Source organism: Ursus maritimus, unplaced genomic scaffold, assembly GCF_017311325.1.
Source record: "Ursus maritimus isolate PB19 unplaced genomic scaffold, ASM1731132v1 scaffold_10, whole genome shotgun sequence".
NCBI classification, from domain to species: Eukaryota; Metazoa; Chordata; class Mammalia; order Carnivora; family Ursidae; genus Ursus; species Ursus maritimus.
The window spans coordinates 23,936,048-23,958,632 of record NW_024423344.1 but is presented as its reverse complement, the minus strand read 5'-3'; the positions used below and the strand labels follow the sequence as shown (position 1 = coordinate 23,958,632).

The following is a 22,585-nucleotide window of genomic DNA, read 5'->3' as shown; positions in this document are numbered from 1 at the left end:
AGTGCCCATTCCTCTTTCTGGCCCTGACTTATCCATTCATTTAGACTCAGATTTAGAAACTTCGATTTGGGTAAGGTCACCTAGGAGAAAAGGGGACCGTGTTATTGCAATTCTCTAAAAATTACACAAAAATGATAATAAATGAAGAATTTAAACCACTTCCTCAGATTGCTTTGGCCATAAAGGATATCAGGCTGTCTCCATGAGTTGTTGCTTTAAAGCATGTTACTCATATAATACTACATTTAATCATTGCAAGAGACTCTCTTTAAGACAAGCCTTCTTTTAAAGGAACACTCCTCATCTCCCTAGATATCCTTAAAGGAGTGCTTTATCCAAGCTCCAGTTTGCACTTTCCCAGCCTTATCTGTCTGTATGAAGAGCTAATGATAGGGTATTCTTTCTGAGTGTCTCCACAGGACTTCATTATGTTGTTCCCAGCATCAGTGCAATGGGGCATAGTCTGCAGTAATTAATGGTTCCACATCCCAGGGCAAGAGGAAGGGTCACAGTTCTTGGTGGCTCCATCATCTTGATGCTCATTGCCTTGCATGTGCAGTATCTGAACAAGGGTTTCAAATGGGTTTGAAAGAAATGCAGCAGGAAAGGTCCATTATAGTTATTTTGGAAAGATGATAAAGCCCCCCAAGTGGAAAATCAGGGGAAAGGCTTGGCAACTTTCAGATTCCACATTAAGTGCTGATTCTATGGCCATTAGTACTGCAGATGCACAAAAGGAGGAAAACCCCATCCTGCCCTGTAGAGCTGAGAAGGGCATTTGAAGTGTCATTGGGAGAAAACCTCTCAGAAAGCAGTAAGTACTCCTTTCAAAGAAAAGGGCTCCAGAGTCCTGGCAGAAAACATACGTGGGGGATGTAGGCTGGCCATGACACAGTTAAGAGGGTTGGGGATGGTGGCAAATGGAGACCTCATGCTCCATTGACAGAAGGCCTTCTCTTGGCCAGGCCAATAGTTGTCATCTACAGTGTTATGGAATTTTCACTTTTTTCAGAGATGCCAGACATGAAAATGTATGTGTGTGTTGACAATGAATCCAGAGAATATTTAATTACTACATGGGCCAAACAAAATGTTTGTGTCCCAATCCAGCCAATCAGCCTCTATTTTTAACCTTAGGAGTTTCACTCTTTGGGACTCCCTAAAAATAAAAGATATGCCTCGAAAAGATAGATTAAATAAACAGTTGGTATGTCATCTGTTTCCCCAGCCCCACAAAGGCTTGGGCATATTTATTGAGATGTTTGCTAGCTGCCATATTAGATAAGGCTTGAAATCTTTGTGACTTAACACAATGAAATGACAGAAACAACACAATTATTTCTTGCTCACCTGACAGTTCAATTTGGTGTTGTGTGTGTGGGAGGAAGGCAGGCAGGGGATGGAGGGTGCTCTCTAGTAGACTTCTTCTTGAGGACCTGCTGTCTTCACCACATGCCTCTCTGGAAAAGCTTGTCTCCATTCAACCAGCCAGAAAGGGAAGGGGGATTGATCTTGAAATGAAGTTTCTATAGGCCTCTCGTAGAAGTGATGTACATTACTTCCATCAATGTTCCATTGGCCAGAATTCCATCCTGTGACTGCACCTAAATGCAAGTAAGAATGCAAAATGTTGGTTGGTTGTATCTCAAAAAATAATAACAATAAGGAAACTGGTTTGAAGAAAAAAAAAGATGTACCCCTATTAGGGATTAAAATGGAGCTATTTTAGCAGTAGCAAACTGGGTTTTCTCTCACTCTTGTCCCTATCTTTGCCGAGAGTGTTCACTCAGAATCTTACCCATTTACTTCTCGGAGCTCTGCCTTTCCTAATTAATCACAATATAATTATCTAAATTTTGACTTTTGTACTCTGACATCTCTTCCTTCGTACTCTTAATTATGATTTAAAGCTTCCTAAGAATATTCAGGCTTCCTTTGCTCCAAACCATGGCATTCTGACTGTCAAGTTTTCCAGTCCTGGGCCATGTGTCATAAGCCGATGGCACCTCATGGTCACCCTAGCACAGTCTCAGTTCAGGTGTTCTGGGCTTACTCATGAATACCTCATTGACCTGAGGCTGATTTTTCACTGCAGCTTGACGCCTTAGAGGTAGAAGCTTTAGGCAATTCATCCCATGGCATTAGCTTTGCTGTGTAAGCCTCTGTTTTATCCATACAGAGTGACAGTGTTACTTTCCAGAGGTGATGCGGTTGGGCTGCCTAGAACCATGTCCTCTCAAGACTGAGGCACTCGGAATCCCCCATTGCTGGGAATGGTGGACTCACAGCTGCATCCTTGCTATGAGGATTCAGCACAAATGTAACAACACCTTACCTTGACAACATCCTGATTCCTCTTCCATTCAGTTCAATTTATATAAATGTGTATATACAATGTATTGATTACTTCCTATAGCCAGGCACTATTCTAAATGTTTTTCTTATATTAACTCCCTTAATATTCAAAACAATGCTGTGAATGTGGTGCTATTATTATCCCTATTTCTGAATAAGGAAACTGAGTTAATTACCCATGTCATAAAGCACTAATTGAGAGAGCCAGAATTTTCACATGACCCAAAAGACTCACACCATCACGTAAGAACACTGAAGGGCCAAGAGAATGTACTGTTTTGTACGGGGCGGCATCATAGCTTTGCGATGATTAAAAGTTCTGTACATCTCTTTCTGCCTCGTCCTCTGCATTCCCAGAGGAATCTCAGTATGGACAGGCAAAGCTTTCCATGAATGTAAAATTCTGCATTTTGCTTCTGAAGCCAGTACCACTAATCCTAGCCCCCTTGCTGACAGTTGGTTTCTGAATTGCTCTGCTGTGCAATGCTTGCTCCTGGGACATGAGAAAAAGCCTCTGGGGGCTTCTAGGAAAGCATTTGTTGATTATGAAAAGACACAAATGAAGAAAAGGAGTCTTTTTGTCTAGATGTTGTTTTGTGATATGGCAACCAGAACAGCAAGGAGCAACCTCTGATCATAAGGGATGACAGCTTCAGGACAAAACCCAACAGGCTGAAGAGGGCAGAGAGGCCAGGCAGAAAGAACATGGGCCCCTGGCATCTTGTTTAGATTCTAACTTAACCAATATAGACTCATCATACCTGCAGACTCCATCTTATGTGGAATAATAAAGTTTTGTGTTGTTTTAGTCAGAGTCCAGGTTGGGGCCAGAGGGGTTGCTAGGAGCCAAAAGCATTCTAACTGTACAAAGCCTGTAAAGTTAAATAAGGAGATTTGAGGATTAGTAAAATGAACAAATATTTTCAAAAAGATGCAGTAAATGAAAATTAATAGAAAAGAGTAAGAAGGTAGGATAAATGTGAGAGAGAAAGCAAAAGGTCAAATAAAGAGTGCAGTGAATTTTGCAAATCTTTATAGAATACTGAAACTGGCCCGTCACTAAATCAAACTGCATAAGAGAAAGATTTGCATATCTTTATAATCTTGATCCCTCAAGAAATATTCAGCTTAAATTTATAGAATATGTTTTATGTACTAATAGTTTCATATTTATTGTCTCAGTTGGTACCGTTTGCCCCACTTTTTAAAAGAGATCACTGTGGCTTAGAGACGCTTTAGTTAATGTGGCTGTGACTCTTTGATTGACTAGTGACACAAACCCAACTTGAACATAAAAGGACTTATAATAGATTCCCTTATCTCAAAGAAAGAAATTGTCCTGCAAAGGAGATGTGAATACAAACCACTAGTACCATAAAGATAACCAAAGGAAACGTCAGAAGTAGTGGAGAGGGAGTAATCACTCTGGATCTTAACATCCCATTAGTTAAGTAGGGTATATCTGATCTGCATACACCAAGGCTAAAGTTCCAATACTGAGGAGGCCTGCTCCCATCAAAGTCATAGGGCCAAGGTCAGGAATGATCTATGTGACTGTGTAACTTTGGAAGATTCAGGTCACAGACATGGCCTTGTTAGAAAGGGAGAGACTCAGAGTTCAGTGGCTGATATGGGCATGCACTACTGTTGTGCTAAGCCAGCTTTCAGCTATGCTGTCAAAATGGGGGAATAAATGCATTTTCAGACCATCGAGATTTATCTCTTGGCAGAAATGTAGATGGGCATTGGGAATGAACTAGACGCAGGTCTCTAGTCTATCCATCATTTATGTTACTCTCTCCGGGCCTAGTTCACAACAAATGTGTACCTTTTACATCTCCATATAGCAAGAAACACGGCTGCCTATAGCTCCTGAGCATACATGTTGTAGTCCAGCCACCAAGAGAAAGGCTGACCTACCGCAAATATCTGAAAGAAGAAAAACAAATTCAGGGGCCTAGGATAGCATCTATTGATCTAGTGAACTATGGTAAGGAAACTGGATAATATCAAATATATAAGGAGCTTCTGTTTTAATCTTGTGGTTTGGTGCTAGGCAAATAATCCAATATGCTTCTACTACAAAGAGACTGAGTAATTTGCCAGTGGTTGTAAATGTTGGAACCCAGATCCGAACTTCACTCTTACAACTCAAAACTCTGTGATCCTCACAGTGTTACAAAGATGAATTAATGAATGTGGAAACACCAGAAGGTAGTAATTAATTTGTTCCTACCAAACTATTCATATTCCTTTTTGGGTCTTTCTAAATCCTCGGAAGTATTTGTCTTTTAAATATTTAGTCAAGACATTATCCATACCCACTGCAGAAACTATTTTGAGGTTCTCTTTCAAGATGGCAACATAAGTGGGGCACCTGGGTGGCGCAGTCGTTGGGCGTCTGCCTTCGGCTCAGGGCGTGATCCCAGCATTCTGGGATTGAGCCCCACGTCAGGCTCCTCCTCTGGGAACCTGCTTCTTCCTCTCCCCCTGCTTGTGTTCCCTCTCTTGCTGGCTGTCTCTCTCTGTCAAATAAGAAAACTCTGAATTCACCTCCTCCACAGAACACACCAAATTATACCTATTAGAACAATTACTACCAAAGACAGATGGCAAGAGAGACGGGGACACAGTAAGGAAGCGAACCCCCATCCCCAATGCTGCAACGGCATTGGGGAGAGAGAGTACGGAAGAACTAGGAATAGATTGCTCTGTCCTTGGGCACAGAAAAAAAGCCACATTTAAAAGAGCACCTAGTATATAAAAGAGACAACACTAGAACTCTGCCAAGTGGCAGAGAAGCTGTAGGAAAGTTCTCCAGGTGAGAGAGACTAGAGAATGACACAGTTTACATCCCCACTTCACCTTAAAAGCCTAGACTGGAGCAGTCTGGGCACTATTACAGGCAAGCCTGGTTATCTTAGTGACCTTGCAACTTCAGCAAACCAGCTCTCTTCCACCTTAAAATCCCAAACCAAAGCAGGGTCCAGCTTACAGTGAGTTTGTCACTTCAGTGAGCCCAGGGTCCACAAGCAACAAGCCACAGTTTCTGGTTTTTCTTTAAATTTTCTCTATTTTACTTGCTTTTTTTTCTAATTTTTCTTTCTTGTTCTGTTTTTTTCCCTTTCTCTTTCAAAGCCATGGTTTAAAAGAATAACTAGCATATACAGCCGTAGTTCCTGCCAGCCCACTAAAGTCTCAAAGCACACACAGTCTGCATAGGGGACACCATACACAAGACCATTCCTTCAAGCTTAAGAGAAGTAGCTTTTTTGCCTGATCCATAGAAACAAATACAAAAATTCAAGCAAAATGGGAAGACGGAGACTATGCTTCAAAAGAAATAAGAAAAAAATCAGAAAAATAACTAAATGAAACAGATGAAAAATCTGCCTGATAAAAATGATTTAAAGTAATGATCATAAAGATACTTACCAGGCTGGAGAAAAGAGTGGAAGAACTCAGGCCTTCAATAAAGCTGTAGCAAATGTTAAAAATAACCAGGGTTGAAGGATATAACAACTGAGATAAAAAATACACTAGAGGGAATCAATAGTAGACTAGAAGATGCAGAAGAACATATCAGCTATCTGGAAGAGAGGGTAATGGAAAGCATGCAAGGAGGTGAACAGCAAAAGAAGAAAATTTTTTTTTATTTACATTCAATTAGCCAACACATAGTACATCATTAGTTTCAGATGTAGTGTTCAATATATCAGTTGCATATAACACCCAGTGCTTATCACATCACATGCCTTCTGTAATGCCATCACCCAATTTATCTTTTAGTCCTAGACTTTTCTTTCCACTCAATTCCCTTTAACACTTCTTATAAGGCTGCCTTACTGGTGGTGAACTCCTCTAGCTTTTGTTTGTCTGGGAAACTCTCTCTCCTATTCTGAATGATAACCGTGCTGCGTAGAGCATTCCTGGTTGCACGGTTTTTCCTTTCAACACTTTGAATACATCACACCTGTCCCTTTGGGCATCCAAAGTTGCCGTTAAGAAATCAAGTAATCGCCTTATGGAGTTTCCCTTGTGTATAACTTTTTCTTTCTCTCTTTATCATTACTTTTTGCCATTTTATTTATTTTTTTAAAGATTTTATTTATTTGACAGAGATAGAGACAGCCAGCGAGAGAGGGAACACAAGCAGGGGGAGTGGGAGAGGAAGAAGCAGGCTCACAGCGGAGGAGCCTGACGTGGGGCTCGATCCCATAACGCTGGGATCACGCCCTGAGCGGAAGGCAGACGCTTAACCGCTGTGCCACCCAGGCGCCCCTACTTTTTGCCATTTTAATTGTCACATGTCTTGGTGTGGACATCCTTGCGTTAGTTAGGGACTCTCTCTGCTTTCTGGATCTGGAAGTCTTTTTTCCTTTCCCAGGAATTTTTCTACCCCTTCTTTCTCTTTCTTCTCCTTCTGGGCTCCCTATAATGTGAATGTTGTTATGCTCGATGATGTCACTGAGATCCCTTAATTTATTCTTATTATTCTTCAGTCTTATTATTCTTCAGTCTTTTTCTCTTAGCTTGGTTACTTTCCATTACCCTTTCTTCCAGATCATTGCCCTGTTCTGCCTCCTCTAATCTGTTACTGATTCCCTCTAGTGTATTTTTATTTCAGTTATTGAGTTCTTCATAGTTCTCACTGAGGTCCTCCCCTCTTTTCTCAAGTCCATTTTATGGGCATTACTTTAAATACTTTATCAGGCATATCCTGTATCTCTGATTCATTTAGCTCTTTCACTCAATTTTTTCCTATGGTGCATATTCCTGTGTCTCATTTTGTCTCTATGTAATAGGGAGGTCAGCTATATGTCCTGACCTTCAAAGAAGTGGCCAGAATGAGGTGCTCCAGGGTGTCTTCTGTGTGAGCTGTGGACACCCTACTGTTGCTGCTGAGCTGTGCTTGCCTTCAGCCTTGTCAGCTGCAGTAACCCACGTAGCAGGGTTTGAGCCCTATGCTGTGGGGAGTCTAAGGCTACCACAGACTCACAGGGAGGTGAGGTCAGCAGTTGGGTTAACTTGTCTGCACTTAGTCTCTCTGCCACAGCTGTGGGCATGTTGAACAGCAGAGTTTCTCTGTGTGGCCACCTGATAGACCAGATGACTGCCCCCCTAGTCCGTCAGCCAGGGCATTCTTTTCATGCTGCCAGCTAAAAGGTTCGTCTGCTGGAACTGTGGACATGCTGGTGTATGGGATTATCCCCCCTACCCCAGGGAAGGAGTCACTTTGGAGTGATACTGGTCCCTTTCTTGCATGGTGTGTCAAGGCAAGGGCCACCCTTGGAGGGGTGCATGCCAAGTGGGTAGGTTGGATGAGGGGATCTGCAGGGGTGGGGCCTGAGTTGCTAGTCAGATATGGGAACCAATGCTAACACTCTACACCTAAGTGTCCTATCTAGGCTGGGGAAAGGGAGAAGTGGTGCCTACGACTGCTTTTGTTCTTAGAGTAGTCTCCTGAAGATCCCTGCCAATCCAGTGCACATTGTGAGATTACAAAACACCTAAGGTATTTGGTGTTTTTCAAACTGCTATTTCTGAGCTCGGTCTTGGGCTGAGTTATTATGCAGACTCCATAGTGGGGACTGTGTGGGTGGAGACTCTGTTTCCTATTGCCCTCCAGCTCCCATAGAGTTAAGTCCACTGATTTTTAATGTACCAAAAGTACAGCTTTGCTCATTTTAAAAACTCCTAAAGTTAAGACCTCTAGTTCTCAAAGCGAAATGTAATGGAGACTCATCTTCCCCATGCAGGTCTGTGGTGCCTAGTGTGGCCTCCCTCTTGTTTGTGGCTAATTTCACCAGGGATGTGGTTTCCAATCACTTTTCTGCCCCTCCTACACTTTACCATTAACTGTAGGTCTGTTCTGCCAATCTTTGTGTCATTTTCAGAGTTAGTTGTACAAATGTAGCTGTTATCTCAGGGTGTCCATGGGACAAGGTGAGCTCAGGATTTTTCTACTCTGCCATCTTTCTGACCCTCCCAATTATATCCTGAATTCAAAAATATTTTTACTAATAGATAATGTCTGTTAAAAATAAAAGGTGTTTCCATTGTTGCTAATACTTTTGCTGAGAAGTATTATGAACATCTTTGTGAACAAAGCCTTTTCCAGATTTAAGATCATTCCTTAATTATCCATCACGACCCAGTGGGATTCATCCCTGGGATGCAGGGGTGGTTCAACATTCACAAATCGGTCAGGGTGATAGATCACATTAATAAGAGAAGAGACAAGGACCATATGATCCTCTCAATCGATGCAGAAAAAGTATTTATTTGACAAAATACAGCATCGTTTCCTGATTAAAACCCTTCAGAGTGTAGGGATAGAGGGTACATTCCTCAATCTCATAAAAACTATCTATCTATCTATGAAAAGCCTGCAGCAAATATCATTCTCAATGGGGAAAAGCTGGAAACCTTTCCCTTAAGATCAGGAACACGACAGGGATGCCCACTCTCACTGTTATTGTTCAACATAGTACAAGAAGTCCTAGCAACAGCAATCAGACGGCAAAGAAGAAGCCAAACTCTCTCTCTTTGCAGATGACATGAGGCTTTATATGGAAAACCCAAATGACTGCACCCCCAAACTACCAGAACTCATACAACAATTCAGTAATGTGGCAGGATACAAAATGAATGCTCAGAAATCAGTTGCATTTCTATACACAAACAATGAGACTGAAGAAAGAGAAATTAGGGAATAATTCCATTTACAATAGCACCAAAAATCATACGATATCTCAGAATTAACTTAATCAGCAAGGTAAAGGATCTATACTCTAGAAACTACAGATCACTCTTGAAAGACATTGAAGAAGACATAAAAAGATGGAAAAACATTCCATGCTCATGGGTCAGAAGAATAAACATAGTTAAAATGTCTTTGCTACCCAGAGCAATCTACACTTTCAATGCCATCCCAATCAAAATACCAATGACATTTTTCAAAGAACTGGAACAAAATTTGTGTGGAACCAGAAAAGACCCCGAATCACCAAGAAAATGTTGAAAAAGAAAAAAAAAAGCTGGGGACATCACGTTGCCTGATTTTAAGCTATACTACAAAGCTATGATCAGCAAGACATGGTACTGGCACAAAAACAGACCAATGGAACAGAATAGAGAACCCAGAAATGGACCCTCGGCTCTTTGGGCAACTAATCTTTGATAAAGCAGGAAAAAACATCCGGTGGAAAAAAGACAGTCTCTTCCATAAATGGTGCTGGGAAAACTGGACAGCTACATGCAAAAGAATGAAACTTGACCACTCTCTCACACCATAATCTCCAAATGGATGAAAGACCTCGATGTGAGACACAAATCCATCAAAATCCTAGAGGAGAACATAGGCTGTAACCTCTTCGACATCAGCCACAGCAACTTCTTTCATGACATGTCTCCAAAGGCAAGGGAAACAAAAGAAAAAATGAACTTTTGGGACTTCATCAAGATAAAAAGTTTCTGCACAGCAAAGGAAACAGTCATCAAAACAAAGAGGCACTTAACCGACTGAGCCACCCAGGCGTCCCATAGATATTACTCAGGCATCAGAAAGAACGATTACACAACAGTTGCAGCAACATGGACGGGACTGGAGGATATTATGCTAAGTGAAGTAAGTTAAGCAGAGAAAGACAATTATCATATGTAGCAGGGAGATCGGTAGGAGAATGAAGAGGGGGTAAACAGAAGGGGGAATGAACCATGAGAGACTACTATGGACTCTGGGAAGCAAACTGAGGGCTTCAGAGGGGACGGGGGTGGGGGATTGGGATAGGCCGGGTGATGGATATTAAGGAGGGCACATATTGCATGGAGCACTGGGTGTTATACACAAACAATGAGTCATGGAACACTACATCAAAAACTAAGGATGTATTGTATGGTGACTAACATAATATAAATTATTTTAAAAAAACCACAGAGGCAACCCACAGAACAGGAGAAGATATTTGCAAATAAAACTACAGATAAAAGGCTGGTATCCAAGATATATAAAGAACTTCTCAAGCTCAATAAACAAGAAACAATCAAATCAAAAAATGGGCAGAAGATATGAAGACATACAAATGGCTAACAGGCACATGAAAAAGTATTCAAAATCATTAGCCATCAGGGAAACACAAATCAAAACCACAATGAGATACCACCTTATGCCCGTTAGAATGACAAAAATTGACAGGACAAAAAACAACAAATGTTGGAGAGGAGGTTACATTATTGGTGGGAATGCAAATTGGTATTTGCAAATTTTTCACTTTGGAAAACAGTGTGGAGGTTCCTTAAAAAGTTAAAAATTGAGCTACCCTATGATCCGGCCATTGCACTACTGGGTATTTACCCCAAAGATACAGACGTAGTGAAGAGAAGGGCCATATGCACCCCAATGTTCATTAGCAGCTTTGTCCACAATAGCTAAACTCTGGAAGGAGCCAAGATGCCCTTCAACAGACAAATGGATAAAGAAGATGTGGTCCCTATATAGTCATCAGAAAGAACGATTACCCAACATTTGCAGCAACATGGATGGGACTGAAGGAGATTATGCTAGGTGAAATAAGTCAAGTAGAGAAAGACAATTATCATATGGTTTCACTCATTTGTGGAACATAAGGAATAGCAGGGAGATCAGTAGGAGAATGAAGGGGGGGGTAAACAGAAGGGGGAATGAACCACGAAAGACTATGGACTCTGGGAAACAAACTGAGGGTTTCAGAGGGGAGGGGTTGGGGGATTGGGATAGGCCGGGTGATGGATATTAAGGAGGGCACGTATTGCATGGAACACTGGGTGTTATACGCAAGTAATGAATCATGGAATACTATATCAAAAACTAATGATGTACTGTATTGTGACTAACATAATAAAAAATTTTTTAAAAAAAGATCATTCCCTTAGAATGAATCCCCACTGATAAAATAAGCCTATTGTAGACTATTTGTTTGTTGGGTTTCAATGAATAGGTCTTCCCAGTATTCATACGCACTTGTGGTTCACTGCTTTTGCATCTATTAGGACCCTGTGACCTACTTTAATTAATGGAATACAGCAGAAATGACACTGCCAGTTCCAGACCTAATCCTTACGAAAGCCTGGCACCTTTTGCATTCATATTCTTGTGAGTAGTTTGAGTACTCCTAAGGTTGCCATGCTGTGAGAAGCCTAATCTAGTCATGTGGAGAGGCCATGAGAAGAAAATCCAGGCTCTCAGCCACCCGCTCAGTTGAGCCCTCACTTGTCATCAGCATCAGTGTGCCAACTTGTGATTGGGCCAGCCCTCACTTGAGTCTTCCCATCTGACCCATGTAGGGCAAGATGAGAAATCCCTGCCATCCTCTGATCCAATTACAGAATTGAAAGCAAATAAATTGTTATTGTTTTAAACCTCTAAACTCAGGACTAATTTGCTATACAGAATAACTGAAACAGAACATTTTTTTAATTTGTGAAAAAAAAGGGAGTTTATAATTTAAAAGTATATGCTTCATACACTTAAATTCACATACTAGAATTTTTTTTCTCCAGAAACCTTGAATTAATCTCAGTGGGAAGGACATTATTGAAAATAAATGCAAAGCATACAGTGGCAATATAATCAAGATTTAACCAATGAACACAGGGATCCAGATTCTACAACTTGCACAATTATTAAATTCTATTTTTCAAAGTAATGATTAAGTGCTTATAAATTGGTAGGACCTGCATTTCTGCAAACCGTTTGTTAAACATTTTTTAATATGCATTGCTAGGTAGTAACCACCCCCCCAAACACACAAATTTATTTTTTATTTTTTTTAAAGATTTTATTTATTTATTCGACAGAGATAGAGACAGCCAGCGAGAGAGGGAACACAAGCAGGGGGAGTGGGAGAGGAGGAAGCAGGCTCATAGCGGAGGAGCCTGATGTGGGGCTCGATCCCATAACGCCAGGATCACGCCCTGAGCCGAAGGCAGACGCTTAACCGCTGTGCCACCCAGGGGCCCCCCAAACACACAAATTTAAGGTAGCTATTTCAACAAATCCTCACAAACACTGAATTTAAGTATTTTAAAAATACTTGCAGCACTTCTGGGAAAATGCAGAGAAGGATCCTAAGCTCACCTTGACCCACAGACACACCAAGATACCAGCGCTATTAGTACAACTAACCCAGAAAACCTGAAGACTGGCAGAACAAACTTTCCACAGTAAATCATAGAGAGGAGCCACATAGAAAAGGGTAGGAGGGAAAGAAACACAATTTGGAACCAAACTTCCAGCAGCACTTTCCACAGAAAGAAGGGACACCATAAGCATAGAGAAACAAGAGGAACAGACCCCACACAGGCACATGAATCCCCATCTGCCTTTGAAAACTGGTAAGACTTACCTCTGTGAGTATTTACAATCAGTGGTGCTTAATTCCTGGTATTTTAAGAATCAATGGGCTTAGTTCTGGAAGAGCTGGGGTATAATAGGAAATGGAGTCTCCACCCAGCATAACAAATAACTCAGCCAAGACACAGCATGGTAGCAGTCTTGGATATATATATATAAGCACTTGGATATATATATAAAGGAGATTTATTTACTAATCTTAGAATATGAATTGGGGGTGTAGGGATCTTTAGGAGATTTCTCTAAGACCAAAAGAGCTGGAGGTCTCCATTCCCACCCACCCCCAAACAGTCTAGATATCTGGACACTTGTGGGAACCACCTATCTTGCTAGCACCATATGCCCTACCTCCGTGATCCCCTGTGAATCCAGCTCATCCAACCCACCCCACTTGGAAGCCATCATGCCAAGGTGGCTCCTGCCTTGACATACCATGCAAGCAACTCTGGCAGAAAGTAGCACCTGGCTTCTGCCCTGGAGAATAGGGAAAATAACCATACACACAACAGTGCACCCACAGTCCCAGCAGCCAAACCTTATAGCTGAGAACACAGAGACTGTACCCTGCCTATCAGTGTGCCCAGCAATGAAAGCCTCTCAGGGGACAAGGTAGGAAGAGCACTCTACAATTTGGTTTGACTGCAGCCCCAGCAGAGAGGTTTAGGGTAGTCATCTGGTCTGACTGCTGACAGGGCCCAACTACAAGCCCATGATAACCTCAAACAGGCCCCAAACAGCACAGGAATCAAACGCTGCCCAGCATGACCACAACAGGCAATGTGGGCCATTTCAGCTGACTGTACTGAAAGCAGTCCAGGCTTAGGCACACAAGTAGGGCACATGCAGCCCATGCAGAAAACACCCCTGAAGAACCTGGTTCTGGTGAACAGAGAACTTTGTGCTATAAGGACAGCACAGGACCTCTTCTTCACAAAGCCAGTACTTTCGAGATCAAGAGATGCAGCTGACTTTCCTAATACATAGAAACAAACAGAGTTAGACAAAGAGGAAAAAAGAATATGTTCCAAATGAGAGAATAGGACAAAGCCTTAGCAAAAGAGCTAAAATAAGCAATATGCCTGATGGAGAATTCAAAGGAATGGTCAAAAAGATACTTACTGGACTTAAGAGTATAGGATCTCAGTGAGACCTTCAACAAAGAGATAAGCTATATAAAAAAGATACCAGTCAGAAATTAAGAACTAAATAACTGAAATAAAAACACACTAGAAGGAATCAATAGCAGAACAGACCAGTGACCTGGGAGACAGGGTGGGGAAAGCAACCAAGCTAAACAGCAAAAAGACCAAAGAACAATTAAAAATAAGACTATGTTAAGGGAACTCAGCAACACCATCAAACACAATAACATTCGTATTATAGGAATCCCAGAAGAAGGAGATAGAGAAAGGGGAGCAGAAAATATATGTGAAGAAATAATAGCTGAAAACTTCCCTAATCTGGGGAAGGAAATAGAATTCCAGATCCAGGAGACAGAGGCCCCAACAAAACCCGGGGGGGGGGGAGGGGGCACACCAAGACACACAGTAATGAAAATGGCAAGGAGTAGTGATAAAGACAATTGTAAGAGAAGCAAGAGAAAAGAAAATTATTACATACAAGGGAAACCTCATAAGGCTACCAGCAGATGTATTTAGCAGAAACTCTGTAGGCCAAAAGGAGTGGTATGATACATTCAAAGTGCTGAAGGGGAAAAACCACAACCAAGAATACTCTACCCAGCAAGACTATTATTCAGAATAGAAAGAGAAAGAGTTTCCTAGACAAAATTTAAAGACCACTAAGGCAGCCTTATAAGAAGGGTTAAAGGGAAGTCTTTGGAAAGAAAAGTACATACTAAGAAGTAAAAAAAAATTATGAAAGGAAAAAATTTCAGAAATGAATACCAACATTTGATAAAAGTAGTGGATTAATCACTTAGGAAACCTGTACGGAAGTTAAAGCACAAAAGCAATAAAATTGATTTTGTCTACAAACCTCAGTCAAGGGATTCACAAAATAAAAGAAGGTAAAGTACGGCATCATATACATAAATCATGGGAGGAGGGGTGAAAATAAAGGACTTTTAGAATGGGTTCAGGCTGGATGGCCATCAACTTAATGTAGACTGCTCTTTGCATAAGATGTTCTATATGAAACTAATGGTATCCACAAATCAAAAACCTGTATCAGGTATACAAAAAAAAGAAAAGAAAATAATCCAAGCATATCACAAAAGAAAACCACCAAACCAGAAAGGAAAAGAGCAAGCAAAGTAGAAAGGAACAGAGAAGAACTACAAAAACAACTGGAAAACAAGAAACAATATGGTAATAAGTAAATACATATTAATAATTACTTTGAATGTCAATGAACTAAATGCTCTGATCAAAAGACATAGGGTGACTGAATAAACAAAAAATGATCTACCTGTATGCTGCCTACAGGAGACTCACTTCAGACCTAAAAACACATATACATTGAAAGTGAAAACAGTTAAAAAATACACACACACCAAACCAATGGAAATAGAAAAAAATCTGGGGAGCAGTATTTATATCAGAAAAAAAAAAGACTTTAAACTGTAACAAGAGACAGGAACACTACACAATGATAAAGGGAAAAAAAGACTATAAATACCTCATCCACCATGGGAGCACCTAAATACATATATCAACTATTAACAGACATAAAGGAAGAAAGTGACAGTGATACAATAATAGTAGGGGACTTTAACACCCCACTCAATCAGTAGATAGATTATCCAGACAGAAAATCAACAAAGAAACTGGCTTTGAATGATAGACTGGACCAATTGGATCTAACATATATTCAGAACACTCTATCTAAAAACAGTGGAATGGATATTCTTTTCCAGGTGCACATGGAACATTCTCCAAGATAGATCATGTTAGGCCACAAAACAGGTCTTAATAAATTCAGAAAATTGAAATCATACCATGCAACATTTCCAACCACAACGGTATGAAACTAGAAACTGAACACAAGAAAAAATCTGGGAAAAAAAAACCCCACAAATATACGGAAGCTAAATAAACAACATGCTACTAAAGAATGAGCAGGTCAACCAAGAAATCAGAGGAAATAAAAAATACATGGAGACAAATGAAAACATAAAGACCTAAAATTTGGGGATGTGGTGAAAGCAGTTCCAAGAGAGAAGATTATAGCATTTTAGGCCTACCTAAAGAAAAAAAGAAAAAGCTCAAATGAACAACATATTCTTACAACTAAATGAGCTAGAAAAAGTCTAAAGCCAGTACAAGGAAATAAATAATGAAATTTAGAACAGAAGTAAATGATAGAGACTAAAAAACAATAAAACAGATGAAACCAAGAGCTGGTACTATGAAAAGATAAACAAAATTAATAAACCTTTAGGGCTGATGCATCAAGAAAAAAAGAGGACTCAAAATCAGAAATGAAAGAGGAGAAATAACAACAACTGATACCACATAAATACAAATGAGTATAAGAGAATATTATGAGAAATTATATGCCAACAAACTGGAACAACCTAGAAATGGACAATTTCTAGAAACATGATCTTCCAAAACTAAATCAGGAAGAAATATAAAATTTGAACAGACCAATTGATAATGATGAAATTGAATCAGTAATCAAAAAACTCCCTACAAACAGAGAGGAATTATTCTCCTCAAACTATTCCAAAAAGACAGGAAGGAAAGCTTCTGAATACACTCTATGAGGCCAGCATTATACTGATACCAAAATCAGACAAAACACCACAAAATAGAAAACTACAGGCCAATATCCCTGATAAACATAAATGCAAAAATACAAAACAAAATATTAGCAAATCAAATCCAAAAAAAAATTAAAAGTCATTCACCACAATGAAGTGAGATTTTTTTTCCAGGGATGCAAGGGTGGATCAGTATTTACAAAATGATTAATGTGATACATCATGTTAATAAGAAAAAGGGTTAAAACTATATGATAATCTCAAAAGATGCAGAAAAAGCATCTCACAAAATATAATATCCATTCATTATAAAAATTCTCAATAAAATAGGTTTAGAGGGAATAGACCTCAACATAATAAATGCCACTTATGAAAAACACACAGCTAACATCTTAATGGTGAAAAACTGAGAGCTTTTCCTTTAAGATCAGGAATAAGACAGGATGTCCACTCTCACAACTTGTATTCAACTTAGTATTGGAAGTCCTGGCACAGCAATCAGACAAGAAAAAGAAACAGGCATCCATACTGGTTAAGAAGAAGTAAAACTTTCACTATTTGCAGATGACATGATTCTATACATAGAAAATCCTAAAGGCTCCACCAAAAAACTACCAGAAGTAATAAATAAATTCAGTAATGTTGCAGGATACAAAAATAATACCCAGAATTTGGTAGTGATTCTATACACTAATAATGAAGTAGCAGAAAGAGAAATTAAGAAAACAATCCCATTTACAGCTACATCACAAAGAATAACATACCTACTAGTACTTAAACCCAGGGGTTTAATCAATACAGATATAAATAAGATGTCTGAACTTCAAAAGTTAAAACAATGATTTATAAAGATACCAGCTGGACTTGGGGAAAAAAGCACAGAATATACTAGAGAATCCCTTACTGTAGAGATATAAGAACTAAAATCTAGTCAAGCCAAAATTAAAAATGCTATTACCAAGATGCAACCCCAAGTAGAGGCCATAAAAATGAGGATGAACAGGGGCGCCTGGATGGCTCAGTTGTTAAGCGTCTGCCTTCAGCTCAGGGCATGATCCTGGCATTCTGGGATCGAGCCCCACATCAGGCTTCTCCACTGGGAGCCTGCTTCTTCCTCTCCTACTCCACCTGCTTGTGTTCCCTCTCTCGCTGGCTGTCTCTCTGTCAAATAAATAAAATCTTTTTAAAAAAATGAGGATGAACAAAGCAGGCGAGCAAATCAGTGATAAGAAGATAAAATGTTGGAAAGTAAGGAAGTGGAAAAGAAGGCAGAAAGAAAATTAGATCACAATGGTAGACTTAGAGAACTCAGTGATTCCACAAAGCAAAATAATATCTGTATTATAGGAGTCCCAGAAGATGAATAGTGGGAGAAAGGGGAAGAAGGTGTTTTTGAACAAATTAACAGCTGAGAACTTCCCTAAACTGGGAAAGGAAACAGGCATTCAAGTCCAAGAGGCATGGAGGACCTCCCTCAAAAACAACAAAAATAGGTCAACATCTTGAAACTTAAATACAAAGAGAAAGAGAAAATTCTGAAAGCAGCTTAGGGAAAAAGTTCCTTAAACTACAAGGGTAGACACATAAGGCTGACAGCAGACCTGTCCACAGAAATCTGGCAGGCCAGAAAGGACTGGCATGATATATTCAATGTGCTAAATAGGAAAAATATGCAGCCAAGAATACTTCATCCAGCAAGGCTGCCATTCAGAATTGAAGGATAGACAAAGTTTCCAGGATAAACAAAAACTAAAGGGAGTCATAAACACTAAACCAGCCCTGCAAGAAATATTAAAGGGGATCATTTGAGTGAAGAGAAAGCCCAAACATAACAAAGACCAGAAAGGAACAGAGATAATCAGGTACTAAATTCATCTCTTTCAATAATTACTCTGAATGTACATGGACTAAATGCTCCAGTCAAAACACAGGGTATCAGATATGCTGTCTGCAAGAGACTCATTTTAGACCCAAAGACACATCCAGTGAGGAGGTGGAGAACCATTTATCATGCTAACGGACATCAAAAGTAAGCTTCCTTATATTGTATTTTTCTTCCTTATATTTTTTTATTGTGTGCTTTCATTTATTTAAAGCTTCATAATAGTCATAAGTAAACTATAATATTTAGGTTGAATACTTGGCTACTAAAACTATAAGGAAAAGCTGGGAAGTAATGACCAGCAAGTCAAAATATTGATTATTTTGGGGAAGCAAGCTCAAATTCATAAGTAGCCAGGAAAATCAATTTCTATGAATGAAGCTGACAATTTCAAATAAGCAATAATAGTCATTACTGGTGGGAATGGAGAGAAAGGGGTCTTTCCATGCATAAAGAGTATTAGATTTTAAACCAAAGACTGTAATAAGAGATGAAGGACACAATATCATAACAAAAGGGTCTACCCAACAAGATCTAACAACTGCAAATATTTATGCCCCTACCTTGGGAATAGCTAATTACATAAGCCAATTAATAACAAAATTAAAGAAACACATGGATAATAATACAATAAGAGTAGGGGACTTAAACACCCCACTCACAGCAATGGACAGATCATCCAAGCGAAGATCAACAAGGAAACAAGGGCTTGGAATGACACACTGGACCAGATGGACTTAACAGATACATTCAGAGCATTTCATCCTAAAGCAACAGAATACACATTCTTCTTGAGTGCACATGGAACATTCTCCAGAATAGATCACATACTGGGTCACAAATCAGGTCTCAACTGGTACCAAAAGATTGAGATCATAGCATACATATTTTCAGACCACAATGCTTTAAAAATTGAAGTCAACCACAGGAGAAAATTTGGAAGGACCACAAATACCTGGGGGTTAATGAGCATCCTACTAAAGAATGAATGGGTCAACCAGAAAATTAAAGAATTTTTAAAATACATGGAAACAAATGAAAATGAAAACATGATAGGTCAGAACCTTTGGGATGCAGCAAAGACAGTCCGAAGAGGGAAGTATATAGAAATACAGGCCTTTCTTAAGAAACAACAAAAATCTCAAACACACACTTAATCTTACACCTAAAGGAGCTGGAGAAAGAACAGCAAATAAAGCCTAAATCCATCAGGGGAAGAGAAATAATAAAGATTAGAGCAGAAATCAATGAAATAGAAAGGAAAAGAACAGTAGAACAGATCAACAAAACTAGGAGCTCGTTCCTTGAAAGAATTTATAAGATCAGTAATTCCCTAGCCACATTAATCCAAAAGAAAGGAGAAAGGACCCAAAATAAATCAAGTCACAATGAAAGAGGGGAGATCACAACCAACACCAAAGAAATAAAAACATCTATAAGAGAATATTCTGAGCAACTATATGCGAACAAATTAGGCAATATGGAAGAAATGGATACATTCCTAGAAACATATAAACTACAAAGCTGAAATAGGAAGAACTAGAAAACCTGAACAGACCCATAACCAGCAAAGAAATTGAAGCAGTAATCAAAAATCTCCCAACAAACAAGAGCCTAGGGCCAGATGGCCTCCCAGCAGAATTCAACCAAACTTTTAAAGAAGAATTAATACTTATTCTTCTAAGCTGTTTCAAAAAATAGAAATGAAAGGAAAACTTCTGAACTCATTCTATGAGACCAGCGTTACCTTGATCCCAAACCAAAGACCCCACCAAAAAGGAGAATCACAGAACAATATCCCTGATGAACATGGATGCAAAAATTCTCACCAAGATACTAGCTAATAGGATCCAACAGTACATTAAGAGGATTATTCACCACGACTAAGTAGGATTTATTCCTGGGATTCAAGGGTAGAGCAACATCCACAAATCAACGATTGTGACACACCACATTAATGAAAGAAAGGACAAGAACCATATGATTCTCTCAATAAATGCAGAAAAATCGTTTGACAAAATACAGCATCCTTCCTTGATAAAAACTCTACAGCATATAGGGTTAGGGGGAAATATACCTCAACATCATTAAAGCCATATACAAAAAACCCACAGGGAATATCATCCTCAATGAGGATAAACTGAGAGCTTCTCCCCTAAGGTCAGGAACATGACCAGGATATCCACTCTCACCACTGTTTTTCAACACGGTACTGGAAGTCCTAGCCTCAGCAATCAGATAACAAAAAGAAATAAAAGGCATCCAAATTGGCAAAGAAGTAGTCGAACTTTCACTCAACACAGATGACATGATACCATAGGTTGAAAACCCGAAATACTCCACCCAAAAATTGCTAGAACTCATACAGAAATTCAGCAGCGTGGCAAGTTATAAAATCAATGCACAGAAATCAGTTGCATTTCTGTACACTAACAATGAGACAGAAGAAAAAGAAATCAAGGAATCTATCCCATTTACAATTGCACCAAAAGCCATAAGATATCAGGAATAAACCTGACCAAAGAGGTAAAGGATCTGTACTCTGAATACTATAGGACACTTGTGAAAGAAAAACATTCCATACTCATGGATTGGAAGAACAAATATTGTTAAAATGTCTATGCTACTCAAGGCAATCTACACATTCATTACAATCCCTATCAAAATACCATTAGCATTTTTCACAGCGCTGGAACAAAAAATCCTAAAATTTGTATGGAACCAGAAAAGACCCTGAATAGTCAAAGGGATGTTGAAAAAGAAAACCAGAGCTGGTGGCATCAGGATTCCCAGCTTCAAGCTGTATTACAAAGCTGTAACCATTAAGACAGTATGGTACTGGCACAAAACAGACACATAAGTTAATGGAACAGAAGAGAGAACCCAGAAATGGACCCTCAACTCTATGGTTAACTTACCTTCAACAAAGCAGGAAAGAATATGCAATGGAAAAAAAGAGAGTGTCTTCAACAAATGGTGTTGGCAAAATTGGACAGCAACATGCAGAAAAATGAAACTGGACCACTTTCTTACATCATACACAAAAATAAAGTCAAAATGGCGAAAGACCTGAATGTGAGACAGGAATCCATCAAAATCCTAGAGGAGAACACAAGCAGCAACTTATTTGACCTTGGCTGAAGCAACTTCTGTCTAGACACATCTTCAAAGGCAAGGAAAACAAAAGCAAAAATAAGCTATTGGCAGGCACCTGGGTGGCTCTGTCAGTTAAGCATCTGCCTTTGGCCCAGGTCATGAACCCAGGGTCCTAGGATCAAGCCCCGTGTTGGGCTCTCTGCTCAACAGGGAGCCTACTACTCCCTCTCCCTCACCTTCTGCCCTCCCCCACCCCCTGCTTGTGCTCACTTTCTCTCTCTCTAATAAATATTTTTTAAAGAAATGAGCTATTGTCGTTTCATCAAGATCAAAAGCTTTTACACAGTAAAGGAAAGAGTCACAAAAACTAAAAGACAACCTACAGAAGTGAAGAAGATATTTCCAAATGTCTTATCAGATATAAAGGTCTAGTATCCAAAATCTATAAAGAACTTATACTCAACTCCCAAAAACACCCATAAAACAAATATAATCCAGTTAAGAAATGGCAGAAGATACGAACAGACGTTATTCCAAAGAAGGCATATAAATTGCCAAAAGACACATGAAAAAATGTTCCACATCACTCAGCATCAGGGAAATACAAATTCAAAACCACAATGAGATACCACTTCACACCAGTCAGAATGGCTAAAATTAATACCTCAGGAAACAACAGCTGTTGGCGAGGATGCAAAGAAAGGGGAACCCTCTTACACTGTTGGTAAGAAATCAAACTGGTGCACCCACTCTGGAAGGCAGTATGGAGGTTCCTCAAAAAGTTAAAAATAGAGCTACTGTATAATCCAGCAATTGCACTACTATGTGTTTATCCAGAGGATACATAGTGATTCAAAGGGGCACATGCGCCCCAATGTTTATAGCAGCAATGTCCACAATAGCCAAAATATGGAAAGAGCCCATATGTCCATCAAAAGATGAATGGATAATGAAGAGGTGGTATATAAACACTGTGGAATATTACTCAGCCATCAAAAAGAATGAAATCTTGCTATTTGCAATGACATGGATGGAACTAGAGGGTATTATGCTAAGTGAAATAAGTCAATCAGAGAATGGCAAAGATCATATGATTTCACTCATACGTGGAATTTAAGAAACAAAACAGATG

The 22,585-nt window shown here is 39.5% G+C and overlaps 1 long non-coding RNA gene across 2 annotated transcripts in view; it reads right to left on the bottom strand.

Moving 5' to 3' along the window:
• Window positions 1–1,079: 1,079 nt before the first annotated feature.
• The window catches only part of LOC121100947, a 202,619-nt gene continuing 181,113 nt past the window's right edge, over window positions 1,080–22,585 (bottom strand). The window contains exons 5-6 of one of the 2 annotated variants that reach the window (XR_005832721.1): window positions 3,117–3,227; window positions 1,080–1,604 (exon numbers count right to left, since the gene is read on the bottom strand). This is a non-coding gene — a long non-coding RNA (uncharacterized LOC121100947). The remainder of the gene's footprint in view (window positions 1,605–3,116; window positions 3,228–22,585) is intronic. The other variant, XR_005832722.1, reaches the window with a different exon arrangement.